General features: G+C 46.2%; 1 non-coding gene and 1 pseudogene across 1 annotated transcript; both read left to right on the top strand.

Moving 5' to 3' along the window:
- The first annotated feature begins 1,834 nt into the window (after window positions 1–1,834).
- On the top strand, window positions 1,835–2,007 carry LOC143727382 (U2 spliceosomal RNA; annotated as a pseudogene).
- Window positions 2,008–2,441: 434 nt separating this feature from the next.
- Window positions 2,442–2,605, top strand: LOC143726922 (U1 spliceosomal RNA). The gene has a single exon (XR_013199144.1). It is a non-coding gene; the product is annotated as a U1 spliceosomal RNA (small nuclear RNA).
- Window positions 2,606–11,057: the final 8,452 nt, after the last annotated feature.

Here is an 11,057-nt window from a genome sequence, read left to right as displayed (position 1 = left end):
CCTGCCTGTTCCTGTCTGTCCAGCTCTCTATTGTAAGTTAAATTGGTCAGAGCACTGAGACTATCACCTTTTGTCTTTATGCACTGCCTGGCCATTAAGATAATGTGAAGGTATCGGTGAAGAGTCTGGCTGATTGGATTAGGATATTTACATCACACTGTTATGCTGATTGGATTAGGATTGGTAACACTCTCAGTCTAGGGCACATTCCTTAACCCAGATGCCTCATTTACATGCTTTTGTTTCCACCTTTATGTAACTCCTCCCCCTGAAAGGGTATATGAACTAAATGTATACTGCCTTAGTTAGACTTGATTGAGATGACTACAGCGACGAAATAAAGAACTTATACCTCAACAATCTCCTGGTCTGCAACTCTATCTTTTCTACACTTGAGAAGAAAAAGTTCACAACACTGTTCTGTTTTTAGTCCACCAAGACGATTCCTGGCAAACCTGGAGAGGGCGGTATTTTATTTCCTGTGGGGGTCCAAGTGGGAACGACTAAAGAGGGAGGTCGTCAAAAAGAAAAAAGAGAATGGCAGGAAAGGCCTCCCAGACCCCCACCTGTTTTTAGGCAGCCGCTTTGCCGCCCTCCACATCCAGTACGCACTGACCCCATCCAGAGAACACAAGACAGCAGCCATGACCCGATTCTGGATGGGGTCATACCTAAGAACTTTGAAAATTTTACCCATTGATCTTAAAAGTCCAGTGTCTTTTAATTTGTCAAAAGAGCATAGTTTTATTAAGAAATTTTTAAAGAAATATCTTTTAGAGACAAATGATGCCACCATTTTAACTAACCATAAGTCTCTTATCTCTCTTGTGCAGGATCGAGAATCTGTGAGCCCGGTTCCAGGCCTCACACTAGGTGAGGCCAAAGATGTTTGGAGGAACGCAGCCCACCCAGCTCTCCAGAACAGGCTTAAAGACTTGTCGTGGATGGTGGCTCATGAGATCCTCCCGGTCAGGGCGGTTATGCACTCCAGAGGCATGGCCAAAAACTCCACCTGCCCACGGTCCGGATGTGGTTCCCCGGAGACCGTTCGACATCTGCTCTGGGAGTGCGGCGCTGCGCGGGACCTGTGGGCCAAGACCGGCCCCCTGTTTTTCCCGTGCCTGCCAGCGGGTGGGGCCCAGGTGGACTACAAGCTCGCCATCCTGGGGGTGGGTCAGGGCTTGAAGGAGCTGACACAACCAAAATTTTCCTCGCTCTGGCTCACCTTAAACGTGATCAAGGATGCCATCTGGGTCACCAGAAATCTGCTGGTGGGGAAACGTGTGACGGTCCCCCTCCACGCGTGCGAGCAGAAAATAAGATCAACGCTGCAGGGTGGGCCGCACGTCGTTATTCGGATGGGGGGGCCGGGGTCACACGTAGAAGGTCCCGGCCGCCACCGACCCTGGCCGCCCGTAGATGCACCCTCACCACACCGGCTACGGGAACAGCGGGCCAGCGGGCCGGAGGAGAGGGGATCTCCGCTGGGCACCAGAAGCGGGGAGTCTGGGGCCTGTTCTGGAGACCTGGAGTGAATGGACAATCTTGATAGGGACTCACCCTCGATCCTTTACAAGAGATGTTTTATTTGGCAAGTTTTATTGTTTTATTGTTTTTATGTTTTATTCCTATTTATTTTAATCCATTTACGTTTCCTTTAATACAACTCAAATATTAACATACATGGACTTTTACACAACACACAATCAATAATTGATTTTTAACTATAAAGTGTGTCTTTTTTATTTGTTTTTGTTGTTTTAAGATGTGTAAATAAATACTTGATTTATAAAAAAATGTAAATGGAAAACATGGAATGAAAACCTGTGACAATAAAACTTTTTCGAAAGAAAATCTGTTCTTATCAGTTTAATATCTGATACGTGCCCTACCCGGGCACCATATATTAAATTGATTTTTGGAACTGGGAGATGGAAGAGGGGCTTGCTCCGTCCACTCCACGCATCGACCCGGTATTGCAGTACTTCTGGGAACGGTGCACCCCCAAAAACTGTGTTCAATGAAAGAGATGTTTTAGTCTTGTGTGGCAGCAGGTGTTAATGGAAGTAACGTATATTGCTGTGTATGGGTGCTTTAAAGGTGTTGTAGGTGATCATATGCTATACAGGTAATGGTGGTGTGAGAGGGAAAAAAAAACAACAACTCTGTTCTTATCTCGTTTAACATCTGATTCGTCCACTATCCGGTGACCGCGTATGAAATTGATTTTTGGCTCATGGATCCGGAGCATGAAAACAACATCATCCACAACAACAACAGCAAAAGAGCCCGACTCTGCAGGTTTTTGATGTCTCTCTCTTATCTCTTGGAGTTTTTACGAATGAGCTGATGAGTTGAATCAGGTGTGTGTTTGATTGTCCGACCGTTGGTGAGGATTGCGGAGAGGGACACGGTGACTCTGACGGGAGGCCTGGGAATTCATACTTACCTGGCAGGGGAGACACCATGATCAGGAAGGTGATTCACCCAGGGCGAGGCTCGGCCATTGCACTCCGGTTGTGCTGACCCCTGCGAATTCCCCAAATGTGGGAATCTCGACTGCATAATTTATGGTAGTGGGGGACTGCGTTCGCGCTCTCCCCTGGACACACTGGTTAAAAGAGCAGATTGTTCGAGTTCCTCTTCTCCTGGTAGTTAACGACCTAGGAAGTCCAGAGAATTGAACTGCAGTGGTTGATCGAGAGATGTAAAACTCTCAACCTAGGACCAGTCTGCAAAAGTAGGGCTGTTTTTTAGTTTATTTTTTTCATCATTCTTCAAATAATCTCCATTATTCAACCAGCGCTTTTATTGGCAGTAGTGGTCCTAGAAGCAAAGTTGTTCCGAATGAGGAGTTCTATCATGTGGTATGAATACCTTGTGCATGTGTGAAAAATCACCTGACATACAGTCGCCTATGGCCGTATTCATGTTGTTGTTTTTACTGTTTACAGCGCCACCAAGTGGCCAGTCGCCACATCCCTTTTCACCTGAGCACAGGCTGAGCCCGTGCACAGGTGTACCGACTTGGGTGTAATTGTCTCATTCCGTTGGAGAGTTATGGCCATTTAAGTAAAGCCCGCCTCGCCCACTCCCAACGTTTTGGCGTCCCGTCGCCAACGTGAATCGAAATTCCGACTTTTTTCCCCATCGCTGTCGGCAATCAGACTCCAGGGAATCTTTCTGCACCGGTTTGGGGTAGATCGGGCGAAAGACCTAGGACTAGTGTGCAAACGTAGCTTTTTCACAAAATCCCAAATACCCGAAAATCTCGCCAGCGCAACCATCGAATCCGAGGCCTGCGTCTTGTTCGGCCCGAGCCAAGGATTCCGGTGATGTAAGACACTTGGGTCTGCGACGGACGGTTCAGGAGTTACGAGGCATTTCGTACTTCTGATCGCTGCAGCGCCACCTTGGGGCCGATTGGGCCGAGCCTTGGTGATGTTGTAGACCGGGCGGGTACTACCATCCCTCAAGAGTTTCAAGTCTCTACGACGTACGCTTTGGTCTGCCCGCTCACTTTTAGGGCAGAATGTTTGTTGGTCCAAAATCCCAGGTTGCACTCCAAAGTGTCGTGTTGTGCGCTCTGCTGTGATCCATTTTCGGTGTCAACAGTCAAGCTGAGCTTGTATTGCTGTGAGCTGAGCTTGTTTGTTGGCGACCTTTAGACCCTCTCGCCACGGCCCAGGTGGGCGTGGCCTTTGACGGCTCCCCCGCCTCTGCGTCATTGTGTCATCGCTTCTCGGCCTTTTGGCTAAGATCTAGTATCTGGTCCGAGGGTAGAGGCAGCGATCGCCTCTTGGAGGTTTTTCCGGCTTGGGTCGTTCAGTGGCTTGAGCCTCAAACTTCTGAGAGGTATATTGGCAGTGCCTTTTTTTTATTTTTTTTTTTTTATCCGGACGACTTGGTTTTCCAAGGAATCTTTTGTTCTTAAGGTAAGTTATTTATTTATTTATTTATTTATTACGGTTTTAAGGTTGTGTTTTAAATAGCTGTTGGTGTCTCCACCATGTCGGCTGCTCGTGCCGGCATGCGGAGGCACCACAGCGTGCGTTTTTTATTTAAAGAGGTGGATGGTAAGCTCCTGGGGTTGTCACGTCTTGACTTCTCCAGGAAGCTGATCCAGAAAGCCCTAAATTTTAGACCCGAGGACTTGAACTGCCTAGTAACTCTCCCCCTGAACAAAGGTTTTGATTTAAGTTTCAAAAGTGCTTCCCTGTTAATTGAATTCTGGCAAAGGTTTGATGCATGCAAAGCCCAATTCGCTATGTTTACTGTGGAGAAACTTTCTGACAATTCATTAAAAACTGTGATTGTTAGGATGTTTAATGAAACAGTGAATGGGGAGGACATTTGTGTCTGGCTGGGCAGATTTTGCACTGTTCGGGGTCAACCAATCAAAGTGTTAGATGAAGATGGTATCTGGAATTGCTCCTGGCGAATTCCCATTAAACAATGGGAGGACGCCGGGGGCTACCAGGGCCTGAAGCATCTGCCTTCAATGATTGTGTTGGGAGAGAACAGGGGCTACATTCACTACCAAGGAATGCCCAAACTGTGCAGGAAGTGTGGGAGGATGGGGCATTTAGCTGATGCATGCAAGGAATTAACATGTGGGAAGTGTAGAGGAATTGGTCACATCTTTGAAGAATGTACCATTGGCAGAAGGTGTAATCTTTGTGGTGAAACTGACCATCTCTACAGAGATTGCCCTAAAAGTTTTGCCAACAAATTGAAAGGGAACAAAATGGCCGCCCCACATGTGGAACAAACAAAAGAACAAAGAGAGAAGGAGGTGGTCCCTGAGATTTTGGCGGGAATTTCAAATTCCCAGCCAGCCTCAGGGATTTGTCAGGAAAAAGGAAGTGGGGCGGCCACAGGGGCGGAGTCACAGCTTGAAACCGAACAGGGGGAGGAAACCACTCCCGGACAAGATAAAGGAAAGGAAACAGAAGACGGAGAGGATGAAACGGTTTCCTCCCTCAACACCGTCTCGGAGGTGAGTATGCCCTCCAGTGGGAGTGAAACTGACCTTTCACTCCCAAATGCTCAAGTGCAGAAGAGAACTGCGGGATCTCCGTTGTGTGTAGTAGTGGAGAAAAGAATGAGGGCTACACAAGGGCTGGATAGTTTCTCCCCGGAGGATCCAGACCGCATGTGGCCCTCAGAATCCCCTAATGAAGTTTCCTTTCTGCATTTTAAGCTAAGAACATCAACACCGAAAGAGTCGCAAGAGTTCAGCTCTGTGGCTTCGGAAGTGTCAACCTCTTGCCCTCCTGAACCCAGCCCCCATGGGAGAAGGGAGAGGCATGAGGAACAAGAAATAACATAATTTTAAAGATGCCTCTGTATGTCTTTTATTAGTGTTCTTTTAAAAGTTCATATCATTTTAACTATACTGCTCATGGCCCTCACAATCTCTACAATAAATGTGAGAAGTGTGAGAAGTGATATACGAGCACAGAGCGTTTTATCCTTTTTAAAATCCTGTAAGTCAGATGTGTTTTTATTGCAAGAATGTGCTTTGCCCTTTTTATCCAATTACAGAAAGTGGGAGGAGCTTTGGACCCCTGGACATTCTATCTGGAGTGGGTCCAATTTTAACAAAAATGACGGTGTTGCTATTTTAATCAACAATCCAAACATCTTGGTGAAGGGCAGCACGGTGGTAAGGGATGGGCGAGCAATTTTAGCAAACTTGACTTTTTTAGATAAGGATTTTAATGTTCTTAATGTGTATGGTTTTAATGATAAGAATGAAAGATATGAGCTTTTAGAAGACCTGCAGCCCCACATGTTAGGGAGGGCCCCTTTGGTGGTGGCAGGGGATTTTAACTGTGTCTTAACTCCGAAAGATAGGAAGAGGGTAGAAGGTTTTAAATTTGACAAAACATCGGTTTTATTGCAAAATTTAGTCAGAGATTTTAATTTAGTCGACTGCTTTAAAAAAATGCATCAGAGAGAGGAGGGCTTCACCTGGTTCAGTGGTGATGGCACCAGAGCCTCTCGCATTGACTACATTTTTACACGGGACTGCTTGCCAACCGATGCTACATTATCCCCCCTCTTTTTTTCTGATCACATGATGCTATCCTGCACCCTTTCACTGGCCTCTGGTGTGACAGTAGGAGGAGGGCTGTGGAAGTTGAACTGCTCCCTGTTGGAGGATGAGGAAGTATTTAGTGAGTACAGGGAGCAGTTCAGCCGATGGCAGACCCTCCAAGACTTTTATGATTCACGTGCACAGTGGTGGGAAATGGTAAAGGAACGGACGAGACAGTTTTTTAAGAAAATAGGAAAGGAGAAAAAGAAAAAAGAAAAGAGACGCATGATGGGGTTGCAAAAACGACTACAGAGGTATTTTAATCTTTTAAAAATTGGGTTTGATTTTAGTGAAGAAATAAAAGAAGTAAAACAAGAAATGTCAGTTTTAGCCCAAATTCAAAGTAAAGGTGTCATTTTAAGGAGTAGAGAACAAGATATTGAAGAAGGGGAAAAGTGTACAAGATATTTTTTTAAAAAAATTATAACACGGGGAGGGGCTTTGACAACTTTGAAATCGGATGGGAGGGTGGTAAATGAAACAGAAGAGATTTTAAGAGGGGTGGAAAACTTTTATAGTGATTTATATGGCCTAAAACAAGTACACGACGATACCTTAATGGAAGTTTTAAATTTTTTAGACAAAAAGCTCCAGAGTCAATGTGCACTTTTAAGACAGGATTTTACGATTTTAGAAATACAAAAAGCTCTGAAAGGTTTTAAGCGTGGGAAGTCCCCAGGACTAGACGGACTACCACTTGAATTTTACTTGACCTTTGGGGACATTTTAGCACATGACTTACTGACTGTTTTTAAAGAATTTGACAATGTGAACAGACTTCCAGACAGCTTCAGAATAGGGATAGTGACGCTATTACATAAGAAAGGCGACAAGACTGACTTAAAGAATTGGCGACCCATCACTCTTTTAAACGTTGACTGCAAACTTTTTAGCAAAATTTTAGCCACGCGTATGTCGACAGTTTTAGCAGACGTAATCCACTTGGATCAAGCATGCGCCGTGCCCGGAAGGAAGATCACGGACAGCCTGGTACTGATCAGAGACGCCATCTGTTTTGCGAGAGACAGAAACATTCAGCTAGTAGTCCTAAATTTAGACTTTGAAAAGGCATTCGACCGTATCTCGCACCAGTTCCTGTTTAAGGTACTGGAAAAAATGGGGTTTCCTGGGAGGTTTATAGCCTGGGTGGGACTGCTGTACAACGATCTGTCTAGCAGAATTTTGGTTAACGGGCATTTATCCAAAGCTGTAAAACTCTACAGCGGCGTCCGTCAGGGGTGTCCTTTATCTCCCCTTCTGTATGTGGCTTGTATTGAGCCACTGGCACAAATCTTGAGAAGGGATAAATGGATTAAAGGACTAGACATCCCAGGGACTGGTGGACTGACGGCGACCTGTGTTTTATATATGGATGACGTGACCCTTTTAGCGACTGACCTTTTATCAGTACGAAGAGCAATGGACTTGACTGACTGGTACGGTCGGGCCTCGGGCGCCAAGCTCAATAGGAGTAAGTCCGAGGCCCAGCTCTTCGGGCCGTGGGGGAACGTGGACACAGTTGGACTAGATTTGGATTTTAAAGACAATGATTTGAAAATTTTAGGTGTAAAATTTGACAGAGAGGGTGGAGGACAAGGAAACTGGACTGACATGTTAGGGAAAGTCAGGCAAAGACTGGGCTTTTGGGGACTGAGACAATTGACGTTTGAAGGCAAGATTTTAATTTTTAAAGCTGTGATTTTACCACTGATTTTACTTGTCTGCTCTGTTTTTAGTCCCCCAAGACGATTCCTGGCCAACCTGGAGAGGGCGGTATTTTATTACCTGTGAATTACACAACATGAATTACATATTCATGTTGTTGTTTTTACTGTTTACAGCGCCACCAAGTGGCCAGTCGCCACATCCCTTTTCACCTGAGCACAGGCTGAGCCCGTGCACAGGTGTACCGACTTGGGTGTAATTGTCTCATTCCGTTGGAGAGTTATGGCCATTTAAGTAAAGCCCGCCTCGCCCACTCCCAACGTTTTGGCGTCCCGTCGCCAACGTGAATCGAAATTCCGACTTTTTTCCCCATCGCTGTCGGCAATCAGACTCCAGGGAATCTTTCTGCACCGGTTTGGGTCAGATCGGGCGAAAGACCTAGGACTAGTGTGCAAAAGTAGCTTTTTCACAAAATCCCAAATACCCGAAAATCTCCCCAGCGCAACCATCGAATCCGAGGCCTGCGTCTTGTTCGGCCCGAGCCAAGGATTCCGGTGATGTAAGACACTTGGGTCTGCGACGGACGGTTCAGGAGTTACGAGGCATTTCGTACTTCTGATCGCTGCAGCGCCACCTTGGGGCCGATTGGGCCGAGCCTTGGTGATGTTGTAGACCGGGCGGGTACTACCATCCCTCAAGAGTTTCAAGTCTCTACGACGTACGCTTTGGTCTGCCCGCTCACTTTTAGGGCAGAATGTTTGTTGGTCCAAAATCCCAGGTTGCACTCCAAAGTGTCGTGTTGTGCGCTCTGCTGTGATCCATTTTCGGTGTCAACAGTCAAGCTGAGCTTGTATTGCTGTGAGCTGAGCTTGTTTGCTGGCGACCTTTAGACCCTCTCGCCACGGCCCAGGTGGGCGTGGCCTTTGACGGCTCCCCCGCCTCTGCGTCATTGTGTCATCGCTTCTCGGCCTTTTGGCTAAGATCAAGTGTCTGGTCCTAAGGTAGAGACAGCGATCGCCTCTTGTTGGACTTGGTCTTGTGTGTTGCTTGTCACACGGGACACACACCCTTCAGGAGGTACATTGACAAGCGGCTTTTAATTGACGACTCGTTCTACGAGGAATCTTCTGGTTTTAAGGTAAGCAGGTTTTAATTTATTTATTGTATATTTATTGTTGGGTTTTAGCCGCAGCAGGCTAGTGGTGCCTCCAACATGTCGGCTGCTCGTGCCGGCATGAGGAGGCACCACAGCGTGCGTTTTAAATTTAAACCAAAAGAGGATGGCACTCTCCGGGTCATGTCCAGGCTGGACTTTTCTAGGAAGTGCATCCAACAGTTACTCGGTTTTAAGGTTGTGGACATAAACTGCCTGTTGACTCTGCCCCTGAATCATGGCTTTGATGTAAGTTTTGCTTCTGCTTCCTTGCTAAGTACTTTTTGGACTCGATTTGAAATGTGTAAAGCCAATTTCTCCATGTTCACTGTGGAAAAACTGACTGATAATTCACTGAAAGTTGTGATTGTCAGGATGTTTAATGAAACAGTTAGTGGAGAAGATATTTCTGTATGGTTGGCAAGATATTGCTCTATTCGTGGACAACCAGTCAAGGTTTTAGATGAAGACGGTATCTGGAGCTGTGCGTGGAGAGTGCCCATTAAACAATGGGCAGATCCCAACAGCTACCATGGCCTGAGTCAAATACCTTCTATGATTGTGTTGGGAGAGAATAGAGGCTACATCCATTACCAAGGGATGCCCAAGCTATGCCGCAAGTGTGGCAAACTTGGACATCTCGCCGAGGCATGCCAAGAAGTAGTGTGTAGGAAGTGCAGAGAAATTGGGCACATTTTTGAAGAGTGCCAAAATGGCAGAAAGTGCAACCTCTGTGGAGAATCATCCCATCTCTACAGAGACTGCCCTAAAAGTTTTGCCAACAAGTTAAAAAGCAACAAAATGGCCGCCCCACCCAAAGAACAAACAATTGAGGAGGCGGGCCCCGAGGTTTCGGCGGGAAATTCAAACCCCCAGCCAGCCTCAGGGATTGGACAGGAAGGAGGAAGTGGGGCGGCCACAGGGGCGGAGTCAATTCTGGCAGTTGGTGAGGGGGAGGAAGCCAATCCTCAAAATGAAATTGAAAAAGAAGACAGTATGGAGGATGAAGAGGAGGAAATGGCTTCCTCCCTAGTAACCGTGTCTGAGGTTAGTGTGTCCACGAGTGGGAGTGAAACAGATGTTTCGCTCCCCAATGCTCAAGTGCAGAAAAGAACTGCGAGATCTCCTCTGGTTCAAACAGAGGAGAAAAAGCTGCGGGTAGCGCATCGGCTAGATAGTTCCCCCATGGAAGATCTAGACCGTATGTGGCCCGCAGAATCTCCTAATGAAGTCTCTTTTCTGCATTTCAAGCTAAGAACATCATCGCCAAAGGATTCGCAAGAGGCCTTCTCTGCGAGCCCTGAGGCGTCAAGCACTTGCCCCCCTGATCCCAGCTCATCTGGGGAAAAGGGAAGGCAAGTGCAACAAGAAATAACATGATTTTAATTATATCTCTGTAGTCCCTTGGTTGCTTTTAAATGTCTCACACCCTTTTAACCATACTGCTCATGGCTCTCACTATCTCCACAATCAATGTGAGAAGTGTGAAGAGCAATATACGAGCACAGAGTGTGTTATCCTTTTTAAAATCTTTTAAGTCAGATGTGTTTTTATTGCAAGAATGTGGTCTGCCTTTTTTAACAAATTACAGGAAGTGGGAGACGATTTGGACCCCAGGACTTTCCATCTGGAGTGGGTCCAATTTTAACAAAAATGACGGTGTTGCTATTTTAATAAAAAATCCCCATGTTTTGGTGAAGGGCAGCACTGTGGTGAGGGATGGGCGGGCAATTTTAGCTAATCTGACTTTTTTAGGTAAGGATTTTAACATTTTAAATGTGTATGGTTTTACAGGTAAAAACAACAGGTATGAGCTTTTAGAAGACCTGCAGCCCCACATGCTCGGGAGGGCTCCCCTAGTGGTAGCAGGGGATTTTAATTGTGTTTTATCAAGACAGGATAGAAAGAGGGTAGGAGAGGATTTTAAGGTCGACAAGACATCGGTTTTATTACAAAATATAGTCAAAGATTTTAAGTTAGTTGACTGCTTTAAAACAATGCATCAAAGAGAGGAGGGCTTCACCTGGTTCAGTGGTGATGGCGCCAGAGCCTCTCGAATTGACTATGTTTTTACAAGGGACTGCCCGCCGACCGATGCTACATTGAGCCCCCTCTTCTTTTCTGATCACATGATGC

This window comes from Siphateles boraxobius, unplaced genomic scaffold (assembly GCF_051911475.1).
Source record: "Siphateles boraxobius isolate OS27281-9 unplaced genomic scaffold, OSU_SipBor_1 77, whole genome shotgun sequence".
Taxonomy (NCBI): Eukaryota; Metazoa; Chordata; class Actinopteri; order Cypriniformes; family Leuciscidae; genus Siphateles; species Siphateles boraxobius.
The sequence above is the reverse complement of the archived record's forward strand: the minus strand, read 5'-3'. Positions and strand labels throughout refer to the sequence as shown.